The sequence below is a fragment of the Daphnia pulex genome, chromosome 5 (assembly GCF_021134715.1).
Source record: "Daphnia pulex isolate KAP4 chromosome 5, ASM2113471v1".
In the NCBI taxonomy this organism is placed as follows: Eukaryota; Metazoa; Arthropoda; class Branchiopoda; order Diplostraca; family Daphniidae; genus Daphnia; species Daphnia pulex.
Window position 1 is genome coordinate 1,833,543 of NC_060021.1, and position 16,555 is coordinate 1,850,097.

A 16,555-nucleotide genomic window follows, 5' to 3' on the forward strand; every position below is an offset into this window, starting at 1 on the left:
AGCAGCGCGGAAGCTGCGGCTGCCGAAACCCAAGATGAAACGGATCGATGAGTAAGGACGTCAATGGATTAGATTTACAATGGATTCCTACAGTCTGGTGGAAAATGCGGAATCATCCAGTAACGGGGCCGTCACTCAGTGCAGAGAATTCGCAATAATTTTCTGGATCAATTCCAATTGCTGGGTCGTCAGGTCGTCGTTATTGGCACGTGCCAATAACTATAAGCTAATATACATATATATATATATATGTATAAGCCAATAACTATAAGAAAAAGATTCCAGCATTGGTACCAATGCTGGAATATTCCGCGATTTGCTTGGAAATTATTATTCTTTGCCACTACGCCGACCTTGCCATTCTGGGCGTGCTGGACTTTGCTGAGACTGGATCCTTTGGCTTTTTTCGTCGCTTTGACAATGGCAGCGACTGGCGGCTGGTGGCTGGCGTGGAGGTAGACGGAATTTTGTTGTTGTTACCAGTTGAATCGACCTTTTTCGGTCTGTCGGCCATTTTAATTCCGGCGGAACTCGCTGGCTTCTTGCCACCGCCTTTCGACGGCGACACGCTTTCTGCTAGAGTCCAGGTGACCAGGGGACCTGCTGGTGAGCTTCTTTGTTCTCAGCTGGGCACGAAGAAACTGCCTGGTAGTTGCCGCCATTGGTGGTACCGGAAGAACCATATTGGATGCTGCACGAATCCAGCCAAATGACAGACTCGTGACCACTTGACGAGGTGCCGTTCGTGGTCGTCAAGGCCCATCCGCTGAATGGTTGCTGTTGGCCGTTCTCAGTTGACTGGAAATGGCCACTGTCTCCGTTGGATGTCGTCGAATTGCTGTTGCTGTTGGGCGACGAATAATGCTGCGACGAGCCGACGGAATGAGAAGGCAGGACGAGATCCGGCGATGCGCCACTCAATTTGCTGATAAACAATCCGGCGTTGGAAAAGGCCGACGATGTAAACCTCGACGGCAAAGAGCCCAGTCCATAGCGGCTCCTGGGTCATTCCGGTTAGAGCCAAACTTCCGGGCAGTGCGTAATGGTTATCTTGATGGCGACTTAGTGATCAGGCATCACAATACGATTCACCACATCCATCAGCCCGGCATTTAAACGGCTTCTTCTCGCGGTGAGTTAACCAAATTTCCATTCCTATTTTTTTTTTAACAATTATAATCTCACGAAATCAGAAAGAAATAACTTAAATCAACAACAACTTACTCAGACTGCCAATCCTGCAGTTTGAAAGTTTTGCCACACAATTGACAGGAAAATCTTCGTTCGTCGCTGTGCGTCAGTTTGTGTTTGGTAAGAGCCGACGTGCTAGTAAACACTTTTACTACAAATCTGTCAATGGTTTAATTATTGGTAAAATTATGGTTGATACCTTCTATTACACATAATAGCGATAGATTTTCTATAAATGTGAGTGAGAGGGAGGGGGAGACCAATCCGTCTACAAAATAGTTTGAAAAAAAAATTACAAATTCTGGAAGCATCCCCTATACGTATATTTAACACGAGGAAATAAAATAGAGAAAGAAAATGTCTGGGAAGAATTCTGGAAACCGAAAAAAAGGAAAAACTCGACCCATTTTTTCTCTCGCCCCAACAAGACAAAAGGTATTTAATGAAGTACGGAAGATATTCCGTTCCAGCAGGAAACAACACGGGAGCGAAGAATTCAATGGGAAATCAATCAATAAAATTTCGGGAACAACTACTCCGGCCGACTCCGGCTGTTGGACGAACCTCCGCCGCCCAGTAGCAGCTGTTTGGGTGACAATGGGAAATTTACTGTGCAGCAGCTTTGGACATCCGGTTCCAGCAGATCGGCTGCACCTCCCGACTGCAATAATTAAATGTCCGATTTTGATTGGAAATATTTTTAGGGATGTTGTATCATGTTAACACGAACGTACTTGAATGGTGAAGATTGCGGTTGCCCAGGAGGACGTCCAGATTGTTGGTGATGTCGTGCTGATGGTGGTGGTAATGATTGGACTGTCTGGTGGCGCAGCAACTGGCGGCGGCGGCAGCTGCAACTTCGAAAAAGACGGACTCTCCCCAGTCGTCACTGCCGCAATCGCCTTCCCCACCACCACCTCCGCCGCTGTTCTCGCTTCTGTCCTCTCCGATTGTTTCCACTTTACATACTTCAACGCTCAAATTGGCCAGCCAATTGTTATTACTCCCGGTGTTGCTACACCGGCTGATGTCCCCTACTACACCGCCGATTGTCACCAACTGCCTCAGACTGTCATCCCTGGTACAAAAATTCCATTTCAATAAAGGCGGGGAAAACAGACAAGATGACTTAATGAACTCACGATGAATGATTGGCAGAATTGTTGCCATAACATCCGACCAGCTGAAGGGACGACGATTCGGTTTATGGCCCTGAAGGCGAGGACATGTGCAATTCGGTAGGTAAAACGACTACCCCGCTGCTGGCCGTTCCAGCACCGGGTGATGCGTTGGCGACATTTGGTCCGCCACTACTGTACGATGAGGCGAACACGAGCGAACAGGGCGAATTCGGATGAAGGCGAAGGCGGGAGCAACATTGGCAGTGAACTACTGACAACAAACGAAGACAACAGTTCCGAAACGCTCTACACCCGCCCACACACGATAGAGAAATAAAACATAAACCGAATGAGTAAAATAAGCAGAAGCAAATAACGTCATAATGTGATTCAGTTAAAAAGAAGAGCGCATCATATGAAAGAGAGATTATTAGCTCTAGATAATAAATTTTACTTATTAGTTATTAGCTTTCATTGTGGGCGTTTTTTTACATATCAGTTGTACTATAATCATGGCTAAAAGTGATTCCTTCTTTAATAGCTCGTGTAGTGATCATATTAAAAGTAATTGTGATTCACTTGAAAAATTTTATTCTAAATGCAAGAAACATAAATCGGTGGCAAAATAACTTATTCCTTTTGATGATGCATTCTGGACTTCTTTTACAATTACTATGATATGTTCTGTGTTAACTTCAATAGAGTTATACGAGTACCTAGTTGAAATTGGATTTATCGTGCATACTGTGTCTTCCATTTGTGTCCATTGCTCTGGGTTATAAACATTGGTAACTATACGAAATGCTGATGCTTATTCATTGAATAAGTTGGTATAGAAAATTTTTAAAGGCTCCATCTTCAACGGTTATTGATGGTTGCTTGTTCAAGTGCAACAACAAAATAGGTGTAGTTGGAAGTAAGAAAAAAAACTAAGATTTGTGGAAAAAAATTCACAATCCGGAAGAATTCATGGTTCCATGCTCCCATCTTACAATATTCGAAGTTTTAACTTTAACTTATTTTTGGTGGAACGAACTTCCACTAAAGTTTATTGAAAAATATTTGGATTTAGGTGGGTTGGTTTGATAAAGTTGCTAAACAACAGGAATAATATGTATATTACTTTACTTTACTTTATAGCTCACAGTACACCGAATGACTGGGCAAACTTTTGCAGAGAAGTGGCTGAAGATATAACGATAAATAATTCTGAAAAAATTGGTGGTCCTGGGGTTATAGTTTAGATCGATGAATCCAAATTTTGAAAAAGAAATTTTTTTTCATAATTTGAAGATTTATTAAAGTAAAGTAAAGTAAAAGTAACTCATTCATAGGAAAATATAATCGTGGTAAAAGAGTTGACGGAGTTTGGGTTTTTGGTGGTGTAGAACGAGGTACTGGCAAATGTTTTTTAGTAGTAGTTCAAAATCGAACACCATCCACTCTACTAGAAGTAATTAAGGAATGGATTTTACCTGAAACTACTATCATTTCAGATTGCTGGAAAGCATATGAAAAGATTTAGTTAGTTTTTGTTATATAAATATTTATTATAAGTATAAATTTTTAATTTAATTTGAAAATATGGAACATAACGATTATAAACATCTAAAGGTTAATCACAGTATCCATTTTAAGGATCCGGAAACTGAAGCCCATACAAATCAAATTGAAGGTAGTACAGATTTGATTATTATACTTTACTATATTATACTGTGATATTTTACTATGAATGAGTTTACTTTACTTTACTTTACTATTTTAATTCCAGGTTTATGGAATTTAGCCAAGAAAAGCCTCCCCGCCACTAACAGAAATAAGAAGATGTTTGCAGGATATTTGGCAAAATTCATGCTACATTGCAAATGGAAGAATTTGGATGGATTCAAATTGTTTATGAAATATGCTGGGAAACTTTACTCAGGGGTAGTTACTTCAGATTATCAATCACAGGTTTTACGGTGCAAAAAAATGTTCCCCATGAGATTTAACGAATTTTCGATTTATTTCCACAGGTTGCTCGATGCTTGGGGTGCTCAAAAGACTACATCTGCACCAAAGTAGGGATCTTATAAAGACGCAGTCAAAACCCAAAAATTCTTTCAGAATCTGCATAAAGGCTGTAAAAATACTACATTCTAAAAAAAAATTTGCGTAAATATTGATAACTTACGCGATGGTTTTAATTAAATTTTCAATGTCTGGTTTTTAATAGAGATTAAACACCGTGGGCATAATTTTGTCAATTATGACAGCGTTCAGCTCTTCTATATAATGAAATTACCCATCGTTATTCTGCCATTGAATCTCCCAATGAACAAGAATCTCTATATTTTTCGCCAGTTGAATATCCCCAATATCACCGTAAAAAATGAGGAAGATGATGGCGTAAGGTAACAAAAAGATCTATTTAATCACTTATGAATTGTATTGGTCTATAAACTAGTATCTTTGTTTTCCAAACAGGGTATACGGTAATGAGGTGTCAAGTTTAGAAAAAGGACTTGGACCATAAGCAGGCAAGGATGTCAAGAGAAGTTAAATACAAAAAAGAAGAATTTATTTAAAAATGGTAAATTCGTTGTAAAAGAAAGAGATTTAACCAAAAGAAAGAAAATTGAATTTTTTGTTGGACTTGCTTATAATTGCATTGAATATCTAGAATTTAGAGAACACTTTCATGGGAAGCTTCATAAATTATTTTAATTTTACTTTATTTATCTTGAATTTAACATACAGAAAAAATAGATCGACTTTGATCGTATTTGTGGTCTATATGATTACTGTAGAACAACCCTCTTTGCTCGGTTTACCCCAAGGAAGTGGTAGACGACAACTGACTTATTGCCTTTTTGGGCCCCATTTCTCCAAGTAAGCCCTCTAGCGTTAAATAGGTAAACAGACGTTAAATAGAGACAATGCACTGTGACATCTAGGAGTAAAATATGAACACACGATGGGAAATATAGAAGCTGCGGGAAATGCAAGTTTCAAAAATCGGTGATCTTACAGCACACGTTTCGTTATGAAGGAATATATATAAAAAATTTGTGTAAATGCTCTAACACTGAAGTATATCATTTTTTCTACAAAAATTTGGGCATTAAAATGAATATGAAATAGGTTTGCAACCGATAAACAGGATACATAGATATATTTCTAGCATATTAAAGGTCTCAGTATTTTGGCTACAACCCTACTAGCATACGTACGTCAATATGACGTTTCAAAGTCGTCCGCTTTGTTTGAGCTGGACATCCAAGCCGGACGTCATTTTTCATTGTTTTGTAAGTAAAAATGTCCTCTCCAATTAACGTCCAAACTGGTAATCGATTTGGTGTCCGTAAATGAACGTCAAATGGATGTCAAACAAAGAAATAAAAGAATTGGGAAAAAGAATTTCCCTCTACGAGTGCCAAACCTTGGCCTTCACGCATACTAACTAAACGCTCTTATTATTACACCATTTGACTTGATATAACAATTAAAATTTTATGTATTAATTTTACAAATCCTACACACTAATCAGAATAAAATTTTCGTACGACTCCATAATGCGTATGGAATATTATGAAAGAACCGGACAGAACAATATAAAATAACTAAATTTTATAATATTTTTTTACTTAAATCAATTATTCAATTGTTTATATTCTCTTAAAACTAAATAAAAACTATAGAAATTTACATTTTGATAGGCTTACAATTGTTATTTCGATCAACTGATTCGTGTTTCTGGCAAGGTGTTTCTCGTGGATGTCCACTGGACGTAAGTTTTTGTCTTTAAATGAACGGTATAAACTGATTATCCGATGGATATTCCAGCTAGGAAACCAAAAAACAGAAGATGATCAGATCATAATCGACCGTCAGAAGGATGTCCGCAGCTGCCGGAAAATGGACGGACCTAGTTTGGATTGCCGGACGTTCTATGGAAAACTTGTGCTAGTGGAGAAATTTTTTTTTTTGGGGGGGGGGGGGTGTATTTCAGTATTTTTTGGTCGCGGACTAGAAAAGCGGCATGCCGACTGGAAGCAAGGATCGATGAATCGCATTCAAACGTGATCGCTGATGGCATCTCCTGTGTTTCTGCCAAAGCCGTCAGGGGCCTCCGCACCGATATCAGGAAGCTTTAGACCGTCTCTCTCACCAACACCCAGCACCAGGGTCGTGTGGCAAAAGGGCTCACACTGTGGAAACTCCATGACATCGCCCGGCTCACTTCGTGCAACACCAGCCTCTCCTTTGGCGAATGAAACCTCCTCCACAAGAGCCGTCTTGGCATTCTACCGCTTTTCGGCACTATTGGCCTGGCCGCTCCCAAAACAAAATGTCGCAGATGCAAGGAAGTTGTGGAGTCCACTTCCCACGTTACCAGCCACTGCCGCAACAACCTGCCAGCTATCGGCCGCCGTCATGACTTGGTACTGGCCGAAATAGTCAAGACCATCACCAGATCTGGTCACACGTCCCACGTCAACAGAGTTTTTGAGAACTGCACCCTCAGGCCAGACATAGTCGTTACTACTCCTAACATCATCATCGACCTCACCATCACCTTCGACGCTCCTGAATCGCTCTACGCTGGATTTGCCAATAAGGAAGGGAAATACAGTTGTTTTGGACTCACGCTCTCTTTCGTCATCGGAGCACTTGGTTCCTGGCTTCCGTTCAATGATGCAGTCACCACCACCATTATAATCCAGCCCTCCGCGTGGATGCGCCTACGGTGGAAGTGCCGACTCATGGCCATCCAGGGTTCAATAGGCATTATCTCCCGCCATATCCGTGGTAACCATGAAATGGACGAAGACCCTCCTTCTACTCAGCCATCACCATAACGTTCACCTCTGTCCATGCTCTCAAACTCCTCTCACACTCTTTTTATTGCATTAACTTGTTAAATCTTACACCATATCAACACATATCAATGTATTTCGACCAACCATATTCAAGTAAATAAATATAGCATAACCCCCCATGTAATAAATCTATCGGTTGCAACCACCATTGTTGACACGGTATCTTATGGCAGATATTCACACCGTTAATTGATATAAGGTAAGAAAAAACTATATGGGACACGGCCAACGATAATACGAATTGGGACAAAAAAATAAGAGGTTAAATGTGAAATCCAATCAAACTAAATTTGAACTATTAGGCGGAATACACTACTGAGTGAAAGGGCATGTTTTAATACTTAGGATGAAACGAGAAATCGTTAATTGAAATATCACAATTTCCGTTTCGGGGAGGAAATTTGAGGAAGTTTTTGGCTGTAAGAAAAATTCACGCAGAAAGGATTATCTAGACCAAAAATTGACTAATGTTATAAATAATTATACCAAAAGATAGAGAATAAAGCGTTCTACAATAAGACATTAGATTATCTCGATACTTTGAGTATTTTTCGAAATATTTCGTTACCAGGAAGTGGAAAAAAACGAACTTTGGAACAGCGTATTGGGACAACAAATTTAAAAAGAAAACACATTTTTCGTTTTTCATAATGTCTATAGATCAATCGACGCAGAATTGCAAGGCTAATCCATTGATGTGCATTATTTATGTGTTTTATTGCTAAGTCAAATCATTATTAACAAAACATTATTTCAGTGACGTTGGATCGATTCTGGCTAGATCCAAGAAAATTGCCACTTCTATTTGTTTGAAATTGATGAATATTTTATTATAATTAACCAAAAAAGCATCTTGAAATACTTGGGATTAAGCGAAAAATTGTTTCAAATCTCACAATATCCCTTAAAGACAAGAAATATAGACCCTATGCTAGCTGTCAGAAAAAATCACGTCGCAAAGAATATCTAGAGTAAAAGTGGACTAATGCTATAAATAATTATACGAAATATACGGATTAAAAAGTTCTACAATAATACATATGGTTTTCTCAATATTTTGAGTATTTTTTGAAATATTTTGTTACCAGGAAATAGAAAAAAACTTCCAATTCTTGAACAGCAGACGCGTTTTTGAAAAAAATAAATTTTTTTTTTCGATATTTCACAATGTCTGTTTATCAATCGATGGAGAATTTCAAGACAAATTTATTGATGTGCATTATTTATGCGTTTTATTGCTTAGTTTAAGCATAATAAGCAAAACATTATTTCAGTGACGTTTGATCGAATCTGGCCAGATCCAAGAAAATTGCTACTTCTATTTGTTTGAAATTAATGAATTTTTTTTTATAAATGAGCGAAAGGGCATCTTGTTAGACTTAGAATTAGGCAATAAATTTTTACAATTCTCACAATTTCCTTTACGGACCAAAAATGTTTACCCTGTGCAAGCTGTAAGAAAAGATCACGCCGTAAAGATTATCTAGACTAAAAAAGGACTAATACTATAAATAATTATACAAAATATAGGGAATAAAAAGCTCTACAATAATATATAAGGTTTTCTCAATATTTTGAGTATTTTTTGAAATATTTCGTTACCAGGAAATGGAAAAAACTTCGAATTCTGGAACAGCAGACGTGTTTTGAACATCCAATTTCGAAAAAAAAAAATAGTTATTTCATTTTATTGCTTAGTTAAAGCATTATTAACCAAATATTATTTCAATGACGTTGGATCGAGTCTAGAAAAATCCAAGAAAATTGCCACTTAGCTATTTGTTTACTTGATGAATATTTTTTTATAATTGACTGAAAGGGGAACCTTGTAATACTTGGGATTAAACGAAAAAACTTATCAAATATCACAATGTCCCTTACGGACAAGAAATTAAGACCCTATGCTAGCTGTAAGAAAAAATCACGCCTTAAAGAATATCTAGAGTAGAAGTGGACTAATGCTATATAATTATACCAAAAGATAGGAAATGAAAAGTTTTACAATAATAAATAAGATTTTCTCAATATTTTGATTTTTTTTAATATTCCGTTACAAGGAATTGGAAGAAAACTGTGAATCTTGGAACAGCAGACGCGTTTTTATAAAAGTTTTGGAAACCAAATATTTTTTCGTTATTTAACAATAACTGTACATCAATCGATGAAGAATTTCAAAGCAAATCCATTAATGTGCATTATTTATGGGTTTTATTGCTTAGATTAAGCATTATTAACCAATCATTATTTCAGTGAAGTTGGATCGAGTCTGGCCAGATCCAAAATTTCTTGTTCACCCTGAGGCCCGTTTCCACGCCGGGCTTTGAGTCCTTAAGACATAACTGCCATGATTTGTTTAAATTATTTACCATATCAAAATTTTATTCATTAGGTATGTAGGTAGTAGAACTATAGATCATCAAAGCTGTTTCAATAAATGTTTTTATGGGACTTGGAAAGGGGACTTGAGAAGGGGACTTAGTGCTAGAAATTGTTCCCTAGTGTTCCTTGCCTAAGCTTAATTGCCTAGTAATGATAAGAAACGCTCGTACCGTAACGTTTTGGGATATGAGGTAGCTGGACTGCCTCATTCGACCAGCACGTATGGGTATTAATGTATCCCTGGTTTGCTATTTTAATAAATGCTCTCTCTTTCTTCGCCCCTTCTCCTCTTCGCTCATCCTTACTCCATGAATTAATCGTTCAAGACCTCCACAAATTTCTTGATTGTAAATTTTAAACTATGGAAAAAGTTATTCGCTGTATATTTTTTGCTTGCTGGGAAGGTTCTATTCGTCCAAAAACTTGTAAAAAACCATTGTCAACTTATGGCATCATTGGCATTGTGTCTACGTTTATTGTCCTCTTTTCTTACATTATGTACAGAAACCATAGTAACTTTATACATTCCAATCCTTTAAACTTTATTCCACCCTCCCAAACAAACTTATTTCTATTTTTTAGTATGATCATCAACGTGGATTAGGGATACACTCAGATTTACCAGGAATATAATAACCAATCCTTCATTTTTCTCAGTAATATCCCATGGTAAAATTATGTCCCTTTTCCTTAACTGTTTTTTTTTTACTTGAACTTAGCAAATCCAGCCGCAACATATACAATCCGTGAGCCCAATTTTATCTCACAGGAGATGACTTCAATTCCTGAATAACTAAGACCGCTGTCAAATCTAACCCAGAGGGTAATGGAATCAGAATGTAACAATTAAAAATTGATCCAACTAGAATTTATAATAACAAACCATTTAAGACTGGAATTTCAGCCCATATCCAACATGCACTCCCAGCCGAACAAGTCTTCATCACTTACCAACTACCCCTAGGAAACATTTCAAGAATGGAAACCGAAGTTAAGGAAACACTCAATTCTCAATAACGCAATTAACCATAAATTGTCATAAACCGGATCAGGCAAGAAATACAGGACAAGATCGTCAAAAAATCACGTTCTCCTAATAATGGACGACGTAGACTAACATTACCTAATTTAACCATCAATAAAAACCAATTTTCCAATCAGATGATAAATCTGCAATCAGATGAAAACTCCTTTTTTCAACTCCTGATGCCTGAACAAATCCCACAACAACAAATACAGCGATTTAACCCTCCTTTGCAATCGCAGTTGGGTAACAACAAGCCCAAGGGACTTTACTTAACAGGAACTCTCATGCCGCAACTTCGTTACATCCATTTCTTTGACTTACAAACCAATGATCTTCAAACTTTCCAACTCAGTTTTAGCTTAATTTCAGAAGCCGTCACGCACCTTATAAAAAAATTAACACACCTATCGTTTTCTTTAAAACCGAAATTTATCATTACCAGAGAGAATGGCTTTCAAACTTTATTGAAAATACTTGAACCGTCCAACACCAATTATCCTGGGTTCATGATAAAAGAATCATTAAATCCCTATCCCAACTCTATAATCCTGATACTGTCCCATCTTCTTTGTTCCATGACAAAAAAATTCTGAAACTGAGAAACTCAAATTCCACACAATTCCATATCTTAAAAGTTAATAAAAGACGTAATAACACTGTTATATGGAATGTTGCAGATTATGATAAAGCCAACAGACATGACAATATAACATACATATCTGATCAATATAAGTATAGAGAACTCTCTCAAAAGGAATTCACTTAAAAATTTAAAAACCTTAAGCAAACAAATTGTGCTACCTCTGAAAATCTATTCGCTCCTCCACCTCAACCCACTGAAGACGAAGCCATCTGCGACCGTCCCCTTACCGACTCTAATTTCTATTATTTACCAAAAATCCATAAAACATGAAAGCAACAAGTAAGAATTTCCTGGTATACCCAACGAGGCCATTACTTACCTTTTGAATAAATATATAACATAATTAACAAGCCATCTACTCAAACTCGTCCATGGCCCTCTTAAAGACAATCGAAATATTTTTCAACAGCTGCTATCCGTACCCTTACTGCAGTATTCTTTACTGGTTATATTGCCGACGTAACCCATCCTACTTTCCCGTGAAAACTTGCATTGAAGTTTCTACCAGATTTTACGGATAACTTTTCTTTCCTAAAATAAGTAGTACGTATTTTCTGAAATTCTCACTCTTGTATTTACTAACTCCATGATAAGCTTTGAAACAAAACTATGTTTTATCAATTAAAGGATACGGCTATGAGAGGCTGTAGGGGGAGACCGGGGTTTTTTGGCTCACTTTTTACACACCCGGCCCTGCAGCCCGTAATTTTTACCAGAATGGTAAAATATTTTAAAATATGAAAGCTTATTATCTTATCTGAAATATAGCGTCGAAAAAATACGATAAAATGACTCATAAACAGTGATAATGAGTGATTTATCACTTTGCTTTAAGGAACAAATCGCCACCGCTACTAGGGGAAAGTTGGCCGCCAAGAGAAAAATGCGAACTTTTGAACGACGATAATAATGGGCCAACTTACCCCAGCTAGAAGACAATGTTATGGGACAACTTGCCCAGAAAATAAATGTCCGATCTACCCCATGGGTAGGTATCCAGATTCTAAATTTAAAATGAAATAGTAAATAAACTTTATTTTAAAAACCAAAATACACAAATTTTAGCCAAGATAATAAGTTTTCTTTTTACAAAATATTAGTTGATAACGAAATACGTGGGAGAAAAATTACTATCGCTGGAAAAAGTTACTTTGTAAGTAAAAAATTAGTTTATCCTGCAAATCTACATTTTTAGCAACAAACCATCAGTAACTAGATGAAAACATGATTTTTTGTAAAACTACTCGATTTGGCTATCTAAAAATCAGCTCAATTGGAATTGTATTTAAATAAATCAGGAAAGAGCATCTTACCTCGTATACCAAATGACCTCGGTCTCCCCTATCTCAGTATATTTTACAGCTATGTGTACAAAACCAGACGCCAACTTATTGATAATCCACCCTTATATTTGATTATCTTTCTATACGTTTCATTGATGATCTTTTTTCATAGTTTCTGACCCATAAGAAATTCATAAAATTATCCTTCTCATTAGTGATACTAATATCCTTTATGAAGTAAGCACACCATCAAAATCTCAAAATTTCTTCGATACACGGTTTCCATCACTTCTAAAAACATCATCCTTTTGGAACCATACTAAAAAGTAAGCTTACTTAAACCCAGCTCCCAAAAATCCACTACAACGCATTAATGCAACCCTTTACTCAAAATCACTTCGAAGCCGACGAATTTCATTCACTAAATTCATTTTCAAGCGCCAAGCTAGGAGAATGCTCAATAATTTCCGCAATATGGTCAACAACAGTCAACTCCTAATAATCTTCAAATTTGAACAAGCATTTCTGCAACAAACAAAAAATTCCAGAACTTCTTTCAAATTTATAACCAACTTCAAAAATGCAGCCTGCTAGCCTGCCCTGAAAAAAATATTGAACACCCTACACTCTAATATCCTTTTACATTACAGTGAACCAGATCTTTGAAAAAAAAAAGAAATAGAGGACTTACTTCTTTCAAAACCCATTAAATTGGAACTTAGGAAAAAGAGAAACCTCCCATTATTCTAAACACAACCTTCAATAAAACAAAAAAAAATTTCTTCCAAGCTTCATCTTTCAACCTCCCAGTCAATCAAAATGAGAATAATTTTGTTTTTTCAAAATGTTTTACCACACATTATGGCATGTGCTACCAGCAAGGTACTTTACAAATTTAGACACCCCAATTTAAACATTGGGTGGTAAAATTGGATGAATGTTCCCTTTCACCTTCATTGGATTTAACATTTCTTATTCCGTCTGTCCAGGTGATCAAGAACCTGCAGAAAACGGATTGGTTAACCTGCAATTACTTAGTTGCCATTATTGAAGCGTCCTTTAATACGTCAGATTCAAATTCAATAGGAATTGATTGTTTTCTAAGGAAGTTTGAAGGCATTCATTGCACAGGGCCAAGAGGGAATGGGGGATATTCTTTAACTGGGTGTATTTTCCCAATGGGCGAATGTTAACTAATTATTTTGAAGTACTTTTATCCAACCTCATCAGAAGTGCTGCATCTCAAGAATGGTCATTGCCTTGTATTGAACTTCAAAGTGAAATTAAATCCCAAAGATTTCACATTTCCTGCCATTATTAGTGACTCCAAATTTTAGTCGTCCTCCTCTGTGGTTGTCCCATCAAATTGCTCTCCGTTGCCGGCTTTCCGGTCCCCGTCTTTCCGGTCACCTTTCTGACCGTCGCCGTTTATTCCGTCTCACTCGACCATATTTTGAAATTTATCACCGTTCTTCTAACATTCAACCTGCCAGGGAACAAGAATCTGTTACGTGGTACCCAGTTGAACATCCCCAAAATCACCCAAAAAAAAAGGAAAGAAAGGAATTTTGTTGTTTTTGCTGCCATATAGTGGTAAGTCCCAAATCTGTTTTTTGTTTCTAATGAATTTTCTTACCCCCTAGATAAAATGGGAGACCTACATACCATCACCGAGATGGTGAGTAAGTATGGCCATCTTAGATTCTCCAAAACGGAGATTTCATTCCAATCCGGAAAAGTTAAAATTGAAAGTTTTCATTTTGTCTATGTTTCTAACGAGATTTAATCAATATTCAATTTATTTTCTCAGGTTGCCTGGCCTGGCTTGCCATAAAGAATTTGTCTGCACAAAAGTAGCGATGGGTTAGGTTAGGTTAGTAGGAGGAGTAAGAGGTTCGTAGGACGCCTTGAGGAAGTAACTCTCCAATCTGAATGCCCGAACTGCATCCTTAGTTCTCCTTTCGGTAACGTCCCTGGATAGGCGATGGGCTCGTTTCAACACAACTTAGTCACCTTGGTATGGGATGATACATGGAAGGAAACTAAACCATGCCAGCTACGAGTACTAGAAAGAGGTACGGGAGTACGCTACACCGAAAACAATTTCACCACCTTTGCAGTTAGGGACCCTCTCAAACAACTCGACTTCATATACCGCCCCAAAAACGTGTCCGTCTGTACATTGGCCAAAGAATCTTCCCCTTTCCGAGTCGTGGAAGGGATGGACAAGGTAGTTATCACCGTGGAGTTACTTCAAAGTGAAATTCCTGAAGGTGAAAACGCACTGATCAGAATGCCTCCTGGTCTTACGTCTAACCTTTCAACCTCCAACGACGCACTCATGGTTACCATAACACGGGCTGAGATCGAGTTCGCAAACCACACCCAATACACCCGGGACCTGGCAATTGAAGTTTCCAACCATCTATATAGCTAAAGAAATTCGTAACTTACAATGCGAGCAACGGAAAGCTAACCACTACGCAGCGATATCTACCGCTCAATACAATGGTTGGCTCGTGGCCAGCTATTTGGGTTTACCCATTTTCTCCAAGTTAATAGTGGTAGGAGAATCAGCACCCGTCCTCCGTTGCATCGCGTTCTGCGTTGTTTCTTCTGATGGCTCTTGCCCGGGCAAGGATAGGGAATTTGGCAACACCTCTCGCCTTCATGGCAGTAGATACAAGTCTACAGGCCTTAACCATAGAGTAGGCCATGGTTGAGTCTATGCATTAACCATTCAAAATACAAAATGTCAAGTAGGCTTCCTTTTTTTTACTGAATTTTAAGTTTTAAATGTTGATGCTAAATTTCATGTTTTACATCCAAGTTATGCAAATAATCAAACGCAGGTACTGCAAAATTTTTATTACTGTGCACCCATATGAATCACCAGGGTTCCAATCACCAGAATTGAAGGATCGCCAACCCTTGTATAAGGCTTACAACCTCAATAACCCACCCGTATTTCCAAGATTAACTTATAACTATTAGGCCTATCACACAAATTAGAACCAGTTGTAAGTTTGATTCATTTCCGCTGCCAGGTTTTAAAAGTGATGATGAGGAGACTCCCGGAAACATAATTGATGCAAAGAAGCCTATTAACCCTGAAAAGTATCTCATAAAACCTTCTGTTCTCCGTTGAGTGATAACCTAATTAATGCAGGTTTTATATACGGGAACTGGCCAAAAATATAGGCCCCCAAATCTATTCCAGGCACGAAAGCAAAAGTATTAAGATTCTACTTCGGAAGCTTTTGCTTTTCTTGTCTTTCTGCCTCTGTGCATGTTTGATTGTTCTTTTACTTGTGTTATCTTTTCTGTTGCTATCATAAATTGATTATATTCCCTTCCACGAGCAACTCTCAGTTTTTTTAGTTACGACTTTTCAACCTTTCCACCGCCAACCACAATTCATAACCTGCACAAAGATAGATCTCCTTAACAACGAATTGAAAGTTTACAAGACTTATTTACCTGTCTTGAAAAATAGAATAACCAGCAGCATATGAAAGCCAAATTGCATGTGGAAGCTTTAATTGCATTACCCTCTTTCCCTAATGAAACAAATCTGGAAATTTTTCTCATAGAGCTGAAAGAATGGGTTCAACGTCAATTAGACGTAAAAATTGGTAAATATTTTATAGCTTTCCTGTCACTTTGTTCAAGTTAACTAAATTGTGTCATAGAAAAACGTCACCATAAATTTCGAAACTCTGCAACCACTGCATACAATACTAGTACAGGAGCCAGCCTACAATGATGCAAATTTTCATTGGCAAAAGGTTTGAAGCTGGAATATGAAAGATGGGGGTGGGGTAGTCACGTCTGGTCCACCAGAGTGGCCGCGTCTAAGCGTGACAGGTTGCCAAAGTCGGCGTGAAATGCAAAAAAAAACACTTTCTTTGGCAAGAAAAAAACTTATGCCATTTGATAGAAATAATAATGATAAGTCTATTACTACAAAACCAGACGTTTTACACGTCGCAAACATAAAACCAGACAAAGTTAAAGATAGGGGGTTTTGGTGAAATTTCACATATTTG